Consider the following 15,145-nt stretch of genomic DNA (forward strand, 5'->3'; position numbering starts at 1 on the left):
CATGGTTCTCTGCTCCTCTGACTGAGTCACTGGATCACTTCATGATTCAGATTCTGCCCTGGGCCAGGGCTTCAGTTGAGACTCTCCACTGCCCCCAGTATCTCAAACCAGAATATTGTCAGAGGCATGGTACATTCAGAGGCTAGGTATTGCCATTGGTAGGGCTCTGCCAAAGACTCTTTCTAGGTTCCTGTCTGGCCTGGATGCCATGTTTCCATTCCAGCCCCCAGTGCTGAAACAGATGATGACAGGGAATCACACATCCTCCTTCCTTCAATAGCCACAACTCAGCACAGCATCCCTGAGGCTAAGCAGGACACCGACCTGAGACAGAAATCCTGGCTATCTTTTCCTGGCTGAGGAGGAGATTTCTGATGATAAAGAACCTCTTCCCCAGAGCTTCCTTTCACAATCATAGATGCAGAGACTGCATACAGCCTGGCTCCTTGTATAACCAAGGATGCTGCCACAGCTGGCATGACCCTCCCCCCTTGGAATCTCTCAACTGTATTTGGGGCTGAGCATACCATCCAGTGGACATGCACTCCAGATGGATCCCTCCATCCTTGTAACCCTTCATTTCAGTGGGAAGATCAGAACCCAGTGCTGTGGAAGGATAAATGAGCCAGAGTTCTTTGGAGCCTCCTGTATCGATGAGAATCTCAACAGAAATCGCTGGCACACTCACATGAGATAATCCAAGATTGGTTTCATTAAGGAGCTGTTTGCAAAAGCGTGTTCATGGTGAAAGGAATACTACATGGGATAGAGCAGTACCCCACGGCCAGGAGCAATGGAGCTGTTACCACCCACCCCTAAACACAATAGGAGGCAGAGAGGAAGGCATTTCAAAGATATAAAAGAAGAGAGTCCTGTAGAGAGGGCTTTCTTGAGAGGAGCTGTGATCTTTGGGAAGGGAATGCAGTCAGCTAGAAGTGGTCCTGCAAGGAGAAAGCCATGGAACTACGTACCTTGACCCCTCTCTACTCTCTCCCTCTTTCCATCTTCTGCAACGGCTCCCCAGTGACCAAACCCAGCCAGATGCTACTGGGCAAGAGACTGCCCTGAGAAAGAGAAATCAACCTGGTCTCAGAGTTCTTCTATTGAACATAAGTGATTTCATGAACATCAACATCAGACAAGAGCACTTTGTCCCTAAGATAGGTCAAGACGAAAACAAGACCATTCGACAATCACGTTGGAATATAGAGAAAAACATGAACACTGTCCAAACCACAGTCATGACCAAACATTTTCCTATCCTGGCTATGAGTGACTGCCACTCCTTGACTAATTACAGCTTTAGGCTCACTCTAGTCTTCTTCCTAGATAAGGCTTATTGACAGCCAGCCTTAGCATCACACCCCCCTGACCTTCCTGACAGCATCAAATGCAGAGCAAAGTCCCACTTCCATAAACCCTCCAACTCCTTTAACACAAGCTCAAATTCTACACCAACTCTACACTAACACTATCTTACTGAGACACCCCACAGTTCCCACATTGCATACATTCTCCCTCCCTGCAACAAGTTAATACATACAACTTGGTCAACACTGGGTGTGTTCCTTGAGACTTTGTTTGGAGAACATTGGCAGCACAGATTGTGTCCTAAAGGTCAACCTCCCAGGGCCCCTAGCAGCATGCAATGGGAGGGGCTACAGAAGCTACCTGGAACACAAATGAACCCAAAGAACTGCATGCCATCACTGAAGACATATTTTCTTATCCTTTCTATCCCTGACCACCTACTTTCTTGCTTAGACCATGGTGGCCAGCATGAGGGAATTCTTTACTTGATATTACGGGGTACAGGAAAGATTCTTCCTGGAGGAAAACCTGGGTCTTTCCCACGGGCCTCAAGTGAGAAGTGAGAAAGCAGTGGATGCAGATCCTAGTCACCAGCCAGGGTACTCTGAGGGGGATTAGGGTCATGAACTCTGTCTCTGCCCCCAGGTCTCAGGAAGGAACAAGCTCAGAACAAAAGCCAGGGTCTCACCTGCAACCCTTAACTCCAGCATGTTTTCTTCAGAGAAGTTGTCATCATTGAAATAACACAAGTAGTTTCCACTGTCTGATGCTCTGACATCGTAAATTCAGAAACTAGCCTTTACTTCAGTGATGCCATCACTTAAAATCAAAGTCCTCCCTCAAGACTGTGCCATCTGTTGCTCTTATACTTCCTGCCCATTTGCCTACATGTATACTACCTGCCCAAGGCTGGATCTCACCACATCAGCTCAATGTTCTAAATGCTCATCTTTAGGGACAGATGACAGGTATATCAACGTCTTCACCCACCAAGGCCAGGATGGGCCCTGGGAGTCTAATCTCAGAAAACTGAGCTGGTCAGTTAAAGGAGAAGCTCCATCAGAGGGAGTTGGAGCCATGAGAGTAAGGGTGTTGATGTCAAGTAGAGAGGGTGAGGTACGAAAAACCAAGAGAGGAACATGATCTCAACAGAAGCACAATTTGTCTTAATAGCACGTGCACCTTCAGTTTGGGACGGAACTTCCAGGTATGAGAAGTTGTCAGAGGTTCTGACTGGGCACTAATAAGTAATTGTCTGTTTCAGATACATAAAAGCAGAATGTTCCCTACCTGAGCAAGCGGTAAGCAGCTAGACCAAGACGAGGCAGACAAGGAGGTCGAGCAGAGGGAAGACTAGGGAACTTGCCATTTTCGTCTGTGCTGCAGAGAGACAGCAGCTTTCTGCTCGACAGAAAGAGTGGAGTAGAAACTACGATACTGAAAAAGATAATGAATTATACATCAAAACTTCACCTCCCCAGGGCGAACTCAGGGTGAAATACACAGTCACTAGTGTGGTGACTCACGATCCTTTTCAGCCAAAATATCTCCTTGGGAGTCGCCTCACTTTGAGTTCCAAGAGGGAAAATCATACAGAAAAATATGTAATGCTAAATATGTATATGCTAAATATGTAACACATTTAACATATAAACGTTATGTATGTAGTATTAAATGTCTGTGTACTAACCATAAGCCGTCAGGAAATCCTTGGCTCTACTCTAAACATGTTCAGCATCTTTCCCTTTCCCACACTTCCCCTGCTACAGTCATGTCCAAGCCTCCACCATCGCACTCTGATTAATGCAGGACCCTCCTCTCTGGGTCCCCCGATTCCACCTGTGTCCCCTACAGTCTATGCTCAACACAACAGCCAGAATGTTCCTTGAGTCACATCATGTCTCGCCTCTGTTCAGCACCTTCCAGTGGCTCCCATTTCACTCAGAGTAGATGCTCAAGTCCTCACAATGGCCAACATGGTCCTCCAGGACCTGCACCTCTCACTTCATCCTCTGTACTCTCCTCGTCTGCTCCAGCCACGCTGCCCTTCTTGCTGATCCTTGAACAGACCAGGACAGAGGACCTCGGCCCTGCCTCTTCCCTCTACCTGGAACCCTCTTCCCCAGATATCCACAAGACTCTTCTCATCACCTCCTTCAAAGTCTTTCCTCTGAAGTCAGTTCCTCCATAGGCCTTCTCTGACCACAAGAAAATGACAAACTGCTCCCGTCCCCTGAGCCTACTCTCTTTCCTCCATGGAATTTTCACCATTTAACACATGGTGTATTTACCGTCTGTCTCCACCTGCTTGCATGGAAGCTCCACAAACAAGGATATTCGTCTATTTTGTTTCCTGATGTGTAACAACACTTTATAACACAAAAGCCTCAGTAAGTATTTGTTGAATGACAGAATGGATGAGGGGTAACGTATTATCCCAGCAATACTCACTAGCATTTTAAATTGGTGAAGACGATCAGATTAAATGGTTGTCCTCCAATTGGAGGGGAGGTGGAGAGTTGTGAAGACACCGTCTGCCTCCTTAATGATGTGCTTTTTTGGTCTGTCTTAGAGAAAGAGCCCAGTCTCCTGTGCTCCCACTGGGACTTGCCTATAGTAATTTATTTATTCCTATATTTCTATGAAATGGTTTCATGTGGGAAGCATGTCCTGGATGTGCATGTAAGAGTGTTACAACTCGATGTGTTTACAATGGTTCTTTCAGGGAGAAACACCCCTGGGAAGTACATTGTTCATTCGCTGTCTTCCCTTCCCCAGGTGTTCACTAATGCTTTTTGGCAGATGGCCTCTGGGCTCACCAGCAATGGATAATTTCCTTGGTCTTAGTGTTTTCACTGATAGAGAAGTGCTGTTAGAGGCAGAAACGTAAGAGCTGGCACTTGCAAAGAAGGGTCAAATACGTCAAGCTAGGAGCACACAGCAGCCCAATAAAGCTCATGGCTCTATGAAGTGCTGAGGTTCTCTCAGCTCAGAGGCTGGGCCCTTGCAACTCCCCACTCCCTGCACAGTGCTCCCAACTGTATCTTGGCTCAGAACCCCCCCCCCCATCTTTTAGGCAAGGTCTGTGGCATCAGTGTGAACATTTGCGATAAGGGAAGTGTGGGTACTTGGCAGATGGCAAGGTTTGATTCTAGCTGGAGTTCTAGTTTGGCTTCCATCCTAACCACACAACAGTTGGCTGCATCCCTAGATAGTGGAGAGCCTGACAGCAGGCCTAGGTGAATCACTCAGAAACAGGACTGAGATCTCTAGACCTAGCCCCTGCCATCTCCCTTGGTCCTCTCCCATCATGTCTCCTCTCCTTCCCTGAAAATGTCAGGTGGAATGGGGTGCTGACAAATGACTTGAGGGTGTGCCCATCTGGGTAGCAACACTGCAGACTCCTCTAGGCCCCAACCCATGGCCATCGCTAAGTTAAAATCATGCCCAATCAGACTCTAGTTAATGTCCAGGCAGACTCCCTGGCAGAGGCTCTGGAGTCAGTCAGAGGCTGAATCCATCACTTCTTCGTCACAAGGCTAGTGAATGGGAGACTTAGGAATAAGACCAGTTCTCACTCTTTTTTTTTTTTTTGAGGAAGATTGGCCCTGAGCTAACATCCATTGCCAATCTTCCTCTTTTTCTTTTTTTTTCTTCTCCCCAAAGCCTAATACATAGTTGTATATCCTAGTTGTAGGTCCTGCTAGTACTTCTATGTGGGATGCCGCCTCAGCAAGGCTTGATGAGTGGTGTGTAGGTCCATGCCCAGGATCCAAATAGGCAAACACTAAGCTGCCCAAGTGGAACACATGAACTCAACCACTACGTCACCGGGCTGGCCCCTCACTCATTTTTTGTTCATTCATTCAACAAATATTTAGGGAGTACACACTATGTGTCAGGCCCACAAGGTGTTAGGTGTAGGAACAAAAAGGATGTGGGAACCAGGTAATGGCTCTATGAGTCACAAGCTGTGTGATCTTAGCCATGTGCCAAAAGCTATTTGAACTCAGTCACTCATGAAACAATGTGAAATATGAAATTTAGAATGTGCAGAATGGGCCCAGCAATTCCACCTCCAGATATCTGGTCCAGCAAAGCACTTGCGTGGGTGCAGAGAGAAGCACGTGTGAGGATGACACTGCAGCAGTATTTTTAAAACTAAAAAAGTGATAAACAACCTAACTGGCCATCAAGAGGAGACTGCTTAGTTAAGTAATGGCTCATCCCTATGAAGGAATTCGTTGTGGCAGTTAAGACTAATTTCTACTCACTAACTCAGATAATCAAGATATATTAAGTGAACAAAAAGCACATCGAGAACAATACCAATGATTCTACTAAAAAACAAAATGAAAGCTGTAAATTTGTACATAAATGTTTATGCTATTGCTTCACAAAAGGTCTAAAGGGACACACGCTACACTGAGAGTTGCGGATCAAGTAAAAGATACTTTTATCATTTGCTCCCTATACTTTGAAAATTATTTGAATGCTTTAAATTTGAAAAGTTTTCATGTTTAACTTATCAATTAAAAATTCTTACAAGTGATTATAGTGATTGCAACATATTAGTTGTTCAGAAAATATCAATTCCTCCAACACAAACCAGCATGAGGCCCCAGTCACAGTACCTGCAAGTCCGGGAACTGCCGGGGGACAAGGGAGCAGAAGTCTGTGCAGCTGGCTCTCCTTCAGACCCTTGTCTGAAACCTGGACACACCCTCAGATGAAATATTGCCTTTCAGTCCATCCTCTCCTCTTCAAACTGTTCTCTATGCTACTAGAAAGGGGACAGTATTATTATTATTATGATAGGTAACAATTTCTCCACTGTCCTCAGAAGGGGAATATGGTTAAACTTATTTTCTAGGAAATTTATTGTTTTTTGCTCCTGATTATAGACAATTTTAAAATGGAGAAAAATGTAATAGTATAAAATTTAAATAATCCATGATGGTAATCATATATTTCGCTTCATGGTAATGTAAATATTTCTGGAAATATTTTGGACATATATATACCAAATGCCTTGGAAATGTTTCATCCTTTGACCTAAAAAGCCCACTTGTAGGAATTACTCTTAAGGAAAAGAAATTAGGTGGTAAGGCAAAGATTTATGTTTAAGGCTGTTCATCACCATAAAATCTTAAATAGTAAAGTGTAGATACAATTTAAATACCCAAAGTGGATCCAATTTTGTTACAGTTATAGTAAAAACTCTTTGTTAAACACACGATTCCTAATGAGAGTATGGAAATTCCTTTGTGATTGGACAATGTGTTGTTTATCCATCCTCCAACTGTTGTATATGTATGTGCATGTTGTATATTAGAGGCTGGTTCAAATCTTTCCTATATTACAAATAATTCTGTAATGAACATTTTTACACATAAATCTTTAAGGAACATGACTTTTTAGAATCTCTTAGAATACATTCTCAGAGATGACCAGGAGAGATTATAAGAGTCCTTTGCTCCTTTCTCACCACAGTAAGTTCCTAAGAATATGCGATTAGCAAGTTTTTCATTCAGGTCGCCTCCCTCCCACCAAATTTTTAATCCAGATCCTTACCTTTCCCACTGCCTCCAACTCCCGCCTCTCATCCCTTCACCACAAACACAAGCACCAAACCCCTTTCTTTAGGTGAGTAGAGACCCGACCCACTTTCCCTGTCCCACTCTCAGCATTTTACCCTCTCTCCCTCCAGGGCCTTTGACTCTGGCTTTTACCAATTTCCCTCATCTACCCCTTGGCATTCTCATCTGAAAATCATAGCCTACAGAATGAAGGGAATCAATAGTTCTCCATTATAGTTACCAGTCTGCTCTGGAAGAAAGGGAAAAGAGAGAAAGCCTGCTTTGGAAGTGTTAGTTTTTTGATTGGCTTAGTGGGGGCAGTTGCTGGTCAGAACCCAGTGGGAAGGTTAGAATGAAAACTGAAACTGTATTGGATTGTACACAATGAAGAAAACTTCTGGCCTTCATTCCCTCACTGTTTATCTCTCTCTGTTTTTACCTATTTGAATCGATCATGTGTATGTTTGTGTATAATCAGTATTTCTTTATATACACCTGTTCTGTGTCTTTTATATCATAAAAGATTTATCAGCAGAACTAAGCAGAAAAAATCACAAGATTTTAATGTGTGACAAGAGGAAGATGTGCATTAATTACAATGTTTCTGTGGCTATTTGCTGACATCCATGTGCATGTAGGTAGACACACGGAGGAGGACATCTTTTACAACAGAGCCAAATGGAAGTACGGACAGAAAGAAAACCAGATACACTCCACCTTTTTAACACCTCTGAAAACTCAGGTCTCAGACCCACGACCAAATCATATAATTTTCAGGTTTCCAGAGGCAGTGCTGCCAGTGACTGATGGGCATATCTTACATTTTAAAATGGAGAAAAATGTAATAGCATAAAATTTTTTTCAGAACGGTTTTTCAGGCCTACAATCATTTGTGAAGAAAGTTGACGGGCCGGCCCAGTGGCATAGTGCTTAAGTTTGAGCACTCCACTTTGGTGGCCCAGGGTTCGTGAGTTCGGATCCCAGGTGTGGACTTACACACCACTTGTCAAGCCATGTGGTGGCTGCATTCCACAGACAAAATAGAGGAAGATTGTCATAGATGTTAGCTCAGGGACAATCTTCCTCAAGCAAAAACAGAGGAAGATTGAGAACAGATGCTAGCTCAGGGCCAGTCTTCATCACCACAAAAAAAAAAAGAGAGAGAGAGAATTGAGGAAAGGCATGGGGTTGTTTACAGACAAAATAAAATAGGAGAGTGGGCATTACATTATAGAGGGGTGAGAATGTAAAATTTAGCTCAAAATGTAAAAATCTTCCCTGCCAGTCACCAGGATGGGAAAACAGGCATATTTGATAAGACCAACTATACAGTTGACAGAAATAATATTTCTCACCAGGTCATGCTGCAGCTGCAAAGGGGCAAAACAACCCCCTTTCCTGAGTGCTTCCTGCTTTCTTAACCACTGAGAAACTTCCTTTCCAAAATTCAGTCTTCTTTCATTCTTTTACATGTGATGCTCTAGTTTTCCCAACACCGTTTATTGAAGAGACTTTCCTTTCTCCACTGTACGTTCTTGGCTCTTTTGTTGAAGATTAGCTGTCCATTATCATATACCATACTCAAAAATTAACTCAAAATTGATTAAAGACTTGAATGTAAGACCTGAAACCATAAAACTCCTAGAAGAAAACATAGGCAGTATGCTCTTTGTCATTGGTCTTAGCAGTATCTTTTCAAATATCATGTCTTCTCAGGCAAGGAAAACAAAAGAAAAAATAAACAAGTGGGACTATATCAGACTAAAAAGCTTCTGCAGGGCATAGGAAACCATCAAAAAATGAAAAGAAAACCCACCAACTAATAGAAAATATTTTAAAATCACATATCTGACAAGGAGTTAATTTCCAAAATACATACAGAACTCATACAACTCAACAACAACAAAAAATGAACAACGTGATCAAAAAATGGGCAGAGAATATGAACAGACATTTTTCTAAAGAAGATATACACAGTTGGCCAAAAGGCACATGAAAAGATGTTCAACATCATTAATTATTAGGGAAATGCAAATCAGAACTACAGTGACACATCACCTCACACCATCAGAATGGCTGTAATTAATGAGACAAGAAATAACAAGTGCTGGAGAGGATGTGGAGAAAAGGGAACCCTCAGACACTGTTGGTGGCAGTGCAAACATTGTGGAAAACAGCAGGGATGTTTTTTAAAAAAATTAAATGTAGAAATATCATATGATCCAACTATTCCACTACTGAGTAATTATCCAAAGAACATGAAATCGATAATTCAAAAAGTTGTATGCACCCCTGTGCTCATTGCAGCATTATTCACAAGAGCCAATATGCGGAAGCAGCCCAAGTGCCCATCAATGGATGAATGGATAAAGAAGACATGGTGTATATATACAATGGAAAACTACTCACTCATGAAAAAAAGAGAGAATTGTGCCATTTGTGACAACACAGATGAACCCTGAGAGTATTATGCTAAGTGAAGTAAGTCAGAGAAAGTCATGTACCCTATGATTTCACTGATATGTGGAAGATAAACAGCACATAGAGAAAGAGAACAGATTAGTGGTTAGTAGTGGAAAAGTGGTTTGGGGGAGGACCAAAAGGTAAAGGGACATATATGTATGGTGATGGATAAATACTGGACTATTGGTGCTGAAATAATTGATTAATTAATTTTTAAAAGTACAAAGAAACACCTGGAAATGTCACAGGTGAAATGTTGTCAGGAATCAACAAAGAACAAAAAATTTTCTATTAAAATATTGTATTTAAAAAAAAGATGCAACCCTTAATAACTACACTTTTATCCAAGAACTATTTTGTGGCTATATCCATAAGTTTTGATGTCATGGTTGCCTTCTCTTCTAATAGTCTGTAACTAAAGTTTTTATGCCCTTTTCTGTATTTGTTATTAAGGATAATTTATTTTTATTTACTTATTTTGCACCTGTTTCTGTGATCCAGAGAATGTGGCTTATACAAGTTCTGGTTTCAGGAGTTTATTGAGGTTGTGACTTAATGTGTAATAATGATAGCTAATATTTATACAACATTTACTATTTAGAAATATTTTAAGAAGTTCTTTATATGCATATTTTATTTAATACTCACAATAATCCTCTGATGTAAGTATGAATATTATCCTAATTATACAGCTGAAGACACTGATGTTTAAAGAGTTGAACAAATGACCCAAGATTACACAGTTGTAAGAGCCACTCGTAAAAGCCTAAGATAAAAGCCAAATTAAGGATCAGGAAAATTGGCAATGACCCAGGGTACCATGTTATAAAGGGATGTGGTAACTTATTTTGTGTTACTTTGCTGTAACAAAGTACCACACACTGCAGTGGAGGCTTAAACAACAGAAATGTATTGTCTCACAGTTCTGGAGACTAGAAGTCTAAGATAAGGGGTTTTCAGGGTGGGTTTCTTCTGAGAGATGTGAGAGGAGGCTCTGTTCCATGTTTCTCTCCTAGCTTCTGGTGGTTTGTGGTCAATTTTTGACATTCCTTGGCTTGTAGAAGCATCACCCTGATACTCTACCTTCGTCTTCACATAGCATTCTCCCTGTGGGCATGTCTCTGTGTGCAAATTTGCCTTTTTATAAGAACACCAGTCGTACTGGATTAGGGCCCACCTTAATGACTTCACCTTAACAAATTACATTTGAAATGATCATATTTCCAAATAAAGTCATACCCTGAGGTACTGGGGGTTAGGACTTCAATATATAAATTTTGAGGGGATACAATTCAATACCTATCAAGTGATAAATCCCCATAGAAATGAATCAAAAATAAGTTTCCAGGTCGTTACGGTTTCCAAGGAGAGCTTAAGTCACTGCTGACCTGTAAACTGGTTCTGCTCTGACAGAGGAGACAGAACTCTGAGAGGGCATTAAAAAACAGACAAAACTCCTCCCCAGGGTTGAGCTGTCTCTTCCCTTTTTTTTTTTGCGAGAAGCATGGGTAAATTATTGGATGTGAAAATCAGCAGTGCCACTATCTCTCAGATTAACTAGGGGCGTGTGCCTGATGCTGTTAGCAGCAGTAGCTACAATTTTGAAACTACATTAAGGAGAGTATTATTTATTAATAACAAAAAATTTATTCTATAAAAATAAATCATTGACCTACAATCTTATGACACAGACATTTTTCTTTAAGTGTATTATACTTCAATGAAAAGTTAAAAATAAATAAGAATATTAAGTCTCTAAAAAATAAGTAAAAAAATACAAAAATGACAGTTAAAATGTGTCAGTAGGGAGCTCATTTCTCACTGATGGGATTATAAACATAGCAGTTAGCTTGGAAACTGGAACCACTCAGCGATAATTAATTACAGGATATTAACCAGATGATCTAGACTGTGCTTACGTTGTGTTTGTTTAGAATAAAGTGATATTAAGGTGGTTTTTTAAAAAATCGTGAAAATTCTTTTAGAATTTACAAATCTCTGCAGCATCCCTCAGCCAGAAATACTGCAGAAGGCAGTGGGAAGCCACAGGAGGTCTGGGAACTGAGAGAAATATAATCAGATGTCTGTTTTAGTAAGTTTACTCTGAAAATCTAGACTACGATCAATACTGTAATAACTTCTAAAAAGCAATGTGTTTATGCTGGTTGTTTTCCAGATTTATTTTCTGTTTCCTGACATTTATTGTCTTAAGTCTTAAAAGTCTTAAGAGGGAAAAGACAGCAGTGGCTCCTGGAGGAAGAGAAGCAGAAACCAGAGAGGTAGAGTGGTTTGTTGGTGAGGCTGTGAAGTGAAGAGCTGTGGTAAACTGAGTCCCAGGGATCAGAGGAGCAGAAAAAATCAAAAAGAAAAATTGGGGGAGGTGGTTCTTGCTGAGAAGGGGCCCTGGGCTAAGCAGTAGAAAGGACTCACCCTGAGGGGTAGGAGGGAAAGGAGCCCACCTGGGTGCGTGGTGGCAGCCTTGAGGAATCAAGGGGGCACAGGAGGAAGAGCAAGGTGATAGGAAAGGATATTGAGTTCAGTTCTGGACACAGGTTTTAAAACCCTTTGGGGCATCCTTGATCTGTGAGCCAGAGATATTGGGCTTACACAGGTAAGTCCAGATTGTGCAGGAGTGAACAAGGCCTCAGGGGAAAAAAATCAGGATAAAGGCACCTATTACATGAGGCCAATAATCCTAGATTAGAAACAAAAATTCCACTTTACTCACCATCCACCTCTGGTCTTTTCGTCAGCCTGCAGTAGAACAAAGAAACCACATGAGATAACTGGCACCTGGGAGGGTCTCAAATGGTACACAGAGGAGAGGGAAGCACAGAAATTACTGAGCTCTCCTAGGAGTTTCTCTGAAAATGGACAAGAATCTAATCAGTACCATCCATAGCAGAGGAGTGAGGTCTAACAGGCAATTGGTCCTCTGGGAGACCCCTTTCTGGGCTGTGTGCAGTGAGTCCTGGGAGCTGTCCCAGAACTAGGAACACTAGGGCACAGTAAGGTCACAGGATGGGAAGGAAATGGATCAGAGCTGGTGTTAGTGAGTGATGAATGATTGCATTAAAAACCTTAATTACAACATCCCCTGATCCTCTTCATCTTTGTCGTCTCCCTTTCCCTCTGTCCAACTGCCTGTTCCAGACTCTTCTTTGGACCTCACTGCCTCCATCTTCTGATTGCTTTACCTTTGGTCCTGCATTCTTGCTCTTTCTCAAGGCAAAGTTTCCAGGTGAAGCCCAGCACACCCGTGAGAAGTCCCAGAAGAAGCAAGAGTGATTCTGAGCTGCTGCCCAAGGAAAGATCTTCAGGAAGAGCGTGCCTGAGCTGAATTGCTGAGCATTGTTCCTGCAGAGAAAAGCAGGAGATGGCCAAAGACAGAGGGGTGTCAGGTGCACAGAGGATGCCTCAAGGATTCTACAAGATTCCAGGGCCAGCCCAATGGAAAGGAGGGGCCTGGCTGGGATAGTGACTCCAGCCTTGCCCCATTCTCTCCTCTTGGATGGTTGGGAAACCAGAAACTTTGAGAGTCATCATGAAAAAAGAAAAAAAAAAAAAAGCCCCTGGGACTTAAATCAAGGAGGCACAAATCACCCCTGAAATATAGAACTGAAACTGAGTTCTGGAGGAATGGGTAGAAATTGTTCCTTTTTCCTCAAAATAGTGAAGAGGAGCCTACCACTGAGAATTACCTTGAATCACACAAACACTTTTTACTTCTTTGGCTAAGATGCTTTAAGGGACTTGTCCAAGCTCAGAGCTAGTTGGTTTTCTGATGTCTAGCCTCGTAATCTTTCCCTGGCCTCAAGATGCTCCTGCTTAACTCTGAGAGTCAGATCTGGAGGCTCCCTAGGGGGAAAGAGTCCCTGGTCCCAGGTGTGTGGACACCTGAACTGGTGGTTTTGTCTTTGCATTCAGGCAGAGAGGCTTCCTCTACAAAGGACCATTCAATGGATAGAAGATGAAGGCATCTGCTGGATGGTGCAAGGGTGGGGTCTATGCTAGGACGGGGATTCCTTGGCACAGGGAAGGAATGCATCAAAATGTGCCGGAGAGGTGGGGTCTGAACAGGAGGTGAAGGAGGAGGAGGAGAAGGTGGAAGGCAGTGTTGCAGTCTCACTTCTGTGTGCGACTTCTTGCTGTGGGCAGCACTCCTTAAGCTCCATCATCAGTCTCCTTCCAAACTGCATCCAGTCTCAACTCTTGCTCTTCTCTAGCCTCTCTTCATATCTCTCGGTTGCTAGTAAAGTTTTGAAGTGAGAACCACCATTCCCCAAAATTTCCTCTGCAGCTACAATAGCTGCCTCCCTAACAATGGGATGAACATTCCCACAATTGGCTGCAAACTGTTATTTCTAGAACAGTGCACGTCTCTAAGATATTCTCATTCAGCCAGGCTGCTACTATGGTTCTGTGAAGGCGAAGACTCTAGGATCCCTGTAGGACTTTCAGTCCCATCCCTGCTACCAAAACTTACAGAAACAAAGCAAATGTCCAGATCAAGGGTGGCTTAACGACTCTTTTCCTTAACATCTCTTAACACAGTGACAGCTCCAGCCATCTCTGATTAAACTTAGTGACTGTTATTCTAACTCACTGCCAGTGTTCTTCACACCCAACATTGCCTTTACAACCATTGTAATACGAAAACATTTAACATCGGTGGGGACAATGCCTCTCAAATCTTCATCATCTCCCATTCTTTACCCTGTTGACATTTTCTTAAACTGCATGAGAATTGCTTTGTATATGTAGCTCTGGGCCCCCAGAAATGCACATATACACTTGCCCCTCTCAAGAGAATTTCTGAGCCTCCCATTGTCTTCTCACACGAAAACTGGAGAGTTCACTGAAGTGAGGACAGTCACAGAAGAGGAGAGGAAGAATCTCTCCTTCATTCCTCCAAACTTTGCTCCTTCCTGGGAAAAGATCAAAGTTCAGAATCCTTGTTGTGCCCTCTCTCTAAGACCCCAATATTAATGCCCAGTAGTTATTCAGTGCTCCCCCTGCTCTAGAGGCTATGTGAATCCACATGACATAAGCAAGCCCCAGGAAGTGAGTTTTTGTTTATCCTTCATTGCACAAAACTAGCCAGGGAGGTATTATGATCCCAATTTTTGCAGGAAACTGAGGCTGCATCAAAGTACCCTGGTTGTGAGCAACAATGCCAGGGTTGAACATGGCTCTATCTGACTGGGAAGCCTGACCTCTGAACTGTTTCTGCTTTGCAGCAGGCCCTGCCCCCATTGTTTTGGCCTATTGTGGCCCCCAGCACTTATTGGGGAACAGGACCTCAGCTCAGACTGGCACAAGCCCCTGATGGCCACAGTCAGCCAATGAGAATAGGAGAGAAAGTGCCAGCCAGCTGAGAACACACAACAGTGCAAAGGTCCTTGGCCAAAGCACAGGAGGTCTTTGTCCTTCCCCCTGAGCTTATTTGCCCAAAGAGAGTAACATAAAAGGGATAATATGGCTTTCTTGTTCTCTTCTGGGCTTTTTGCCATACTTACCTCACATGAGATGTTCCTTGCACATCTGCCCCTTGTCCTTCTACTTCCCCTGTCTTCTAGCACCTCAGGTTGAGTGTATGAAACATGCATTCTCCGGTTTGTCATATTTGGGTCACAGGAGCAGAAGATCCTGGCTCAGAGGCTGGACCAGGAGAGCTCAGGCAGGAGGGTGCACAGTAGCCCCCCCTCGCTGCCTGAGAAGATGGGTCAGCTGCTGATCCAGGAAACACTGCCACTGAGATGGGAGAAGGGCAAAGCCAGAGAAGTGATGAG

General features: G+C 42.9%; 1 pseudogene; it reads right to left on the bottom strand.

Moving 5' to 3' along the window:
• Positions 1 to 307: 307 nt before the first annotated feature.
• Positions 308 to 7,076, bottom strand: LOC131413361 (butyrophilin subfamily 3 member A2-like; annotated as a pseudogene).
• Positions 7,077 to 15,145: the final 8,069 nt, after the last annotated feature.

Source organism: Diceros bicornis, chromosome 14, assembly GCF_020826845.1.
Source record: "Diceros bicornis minor isolate mBicDic1 chromosome 14, mDicBic1.mat.cur, whole genome shotgun sequence".
NCBI classification, from domain to species: Eukaryota; Metazoa; Chordata; class Mammalia; order Perissodactyla; family Rhinocerotidae; genus Diceros; species Diceros bicornis.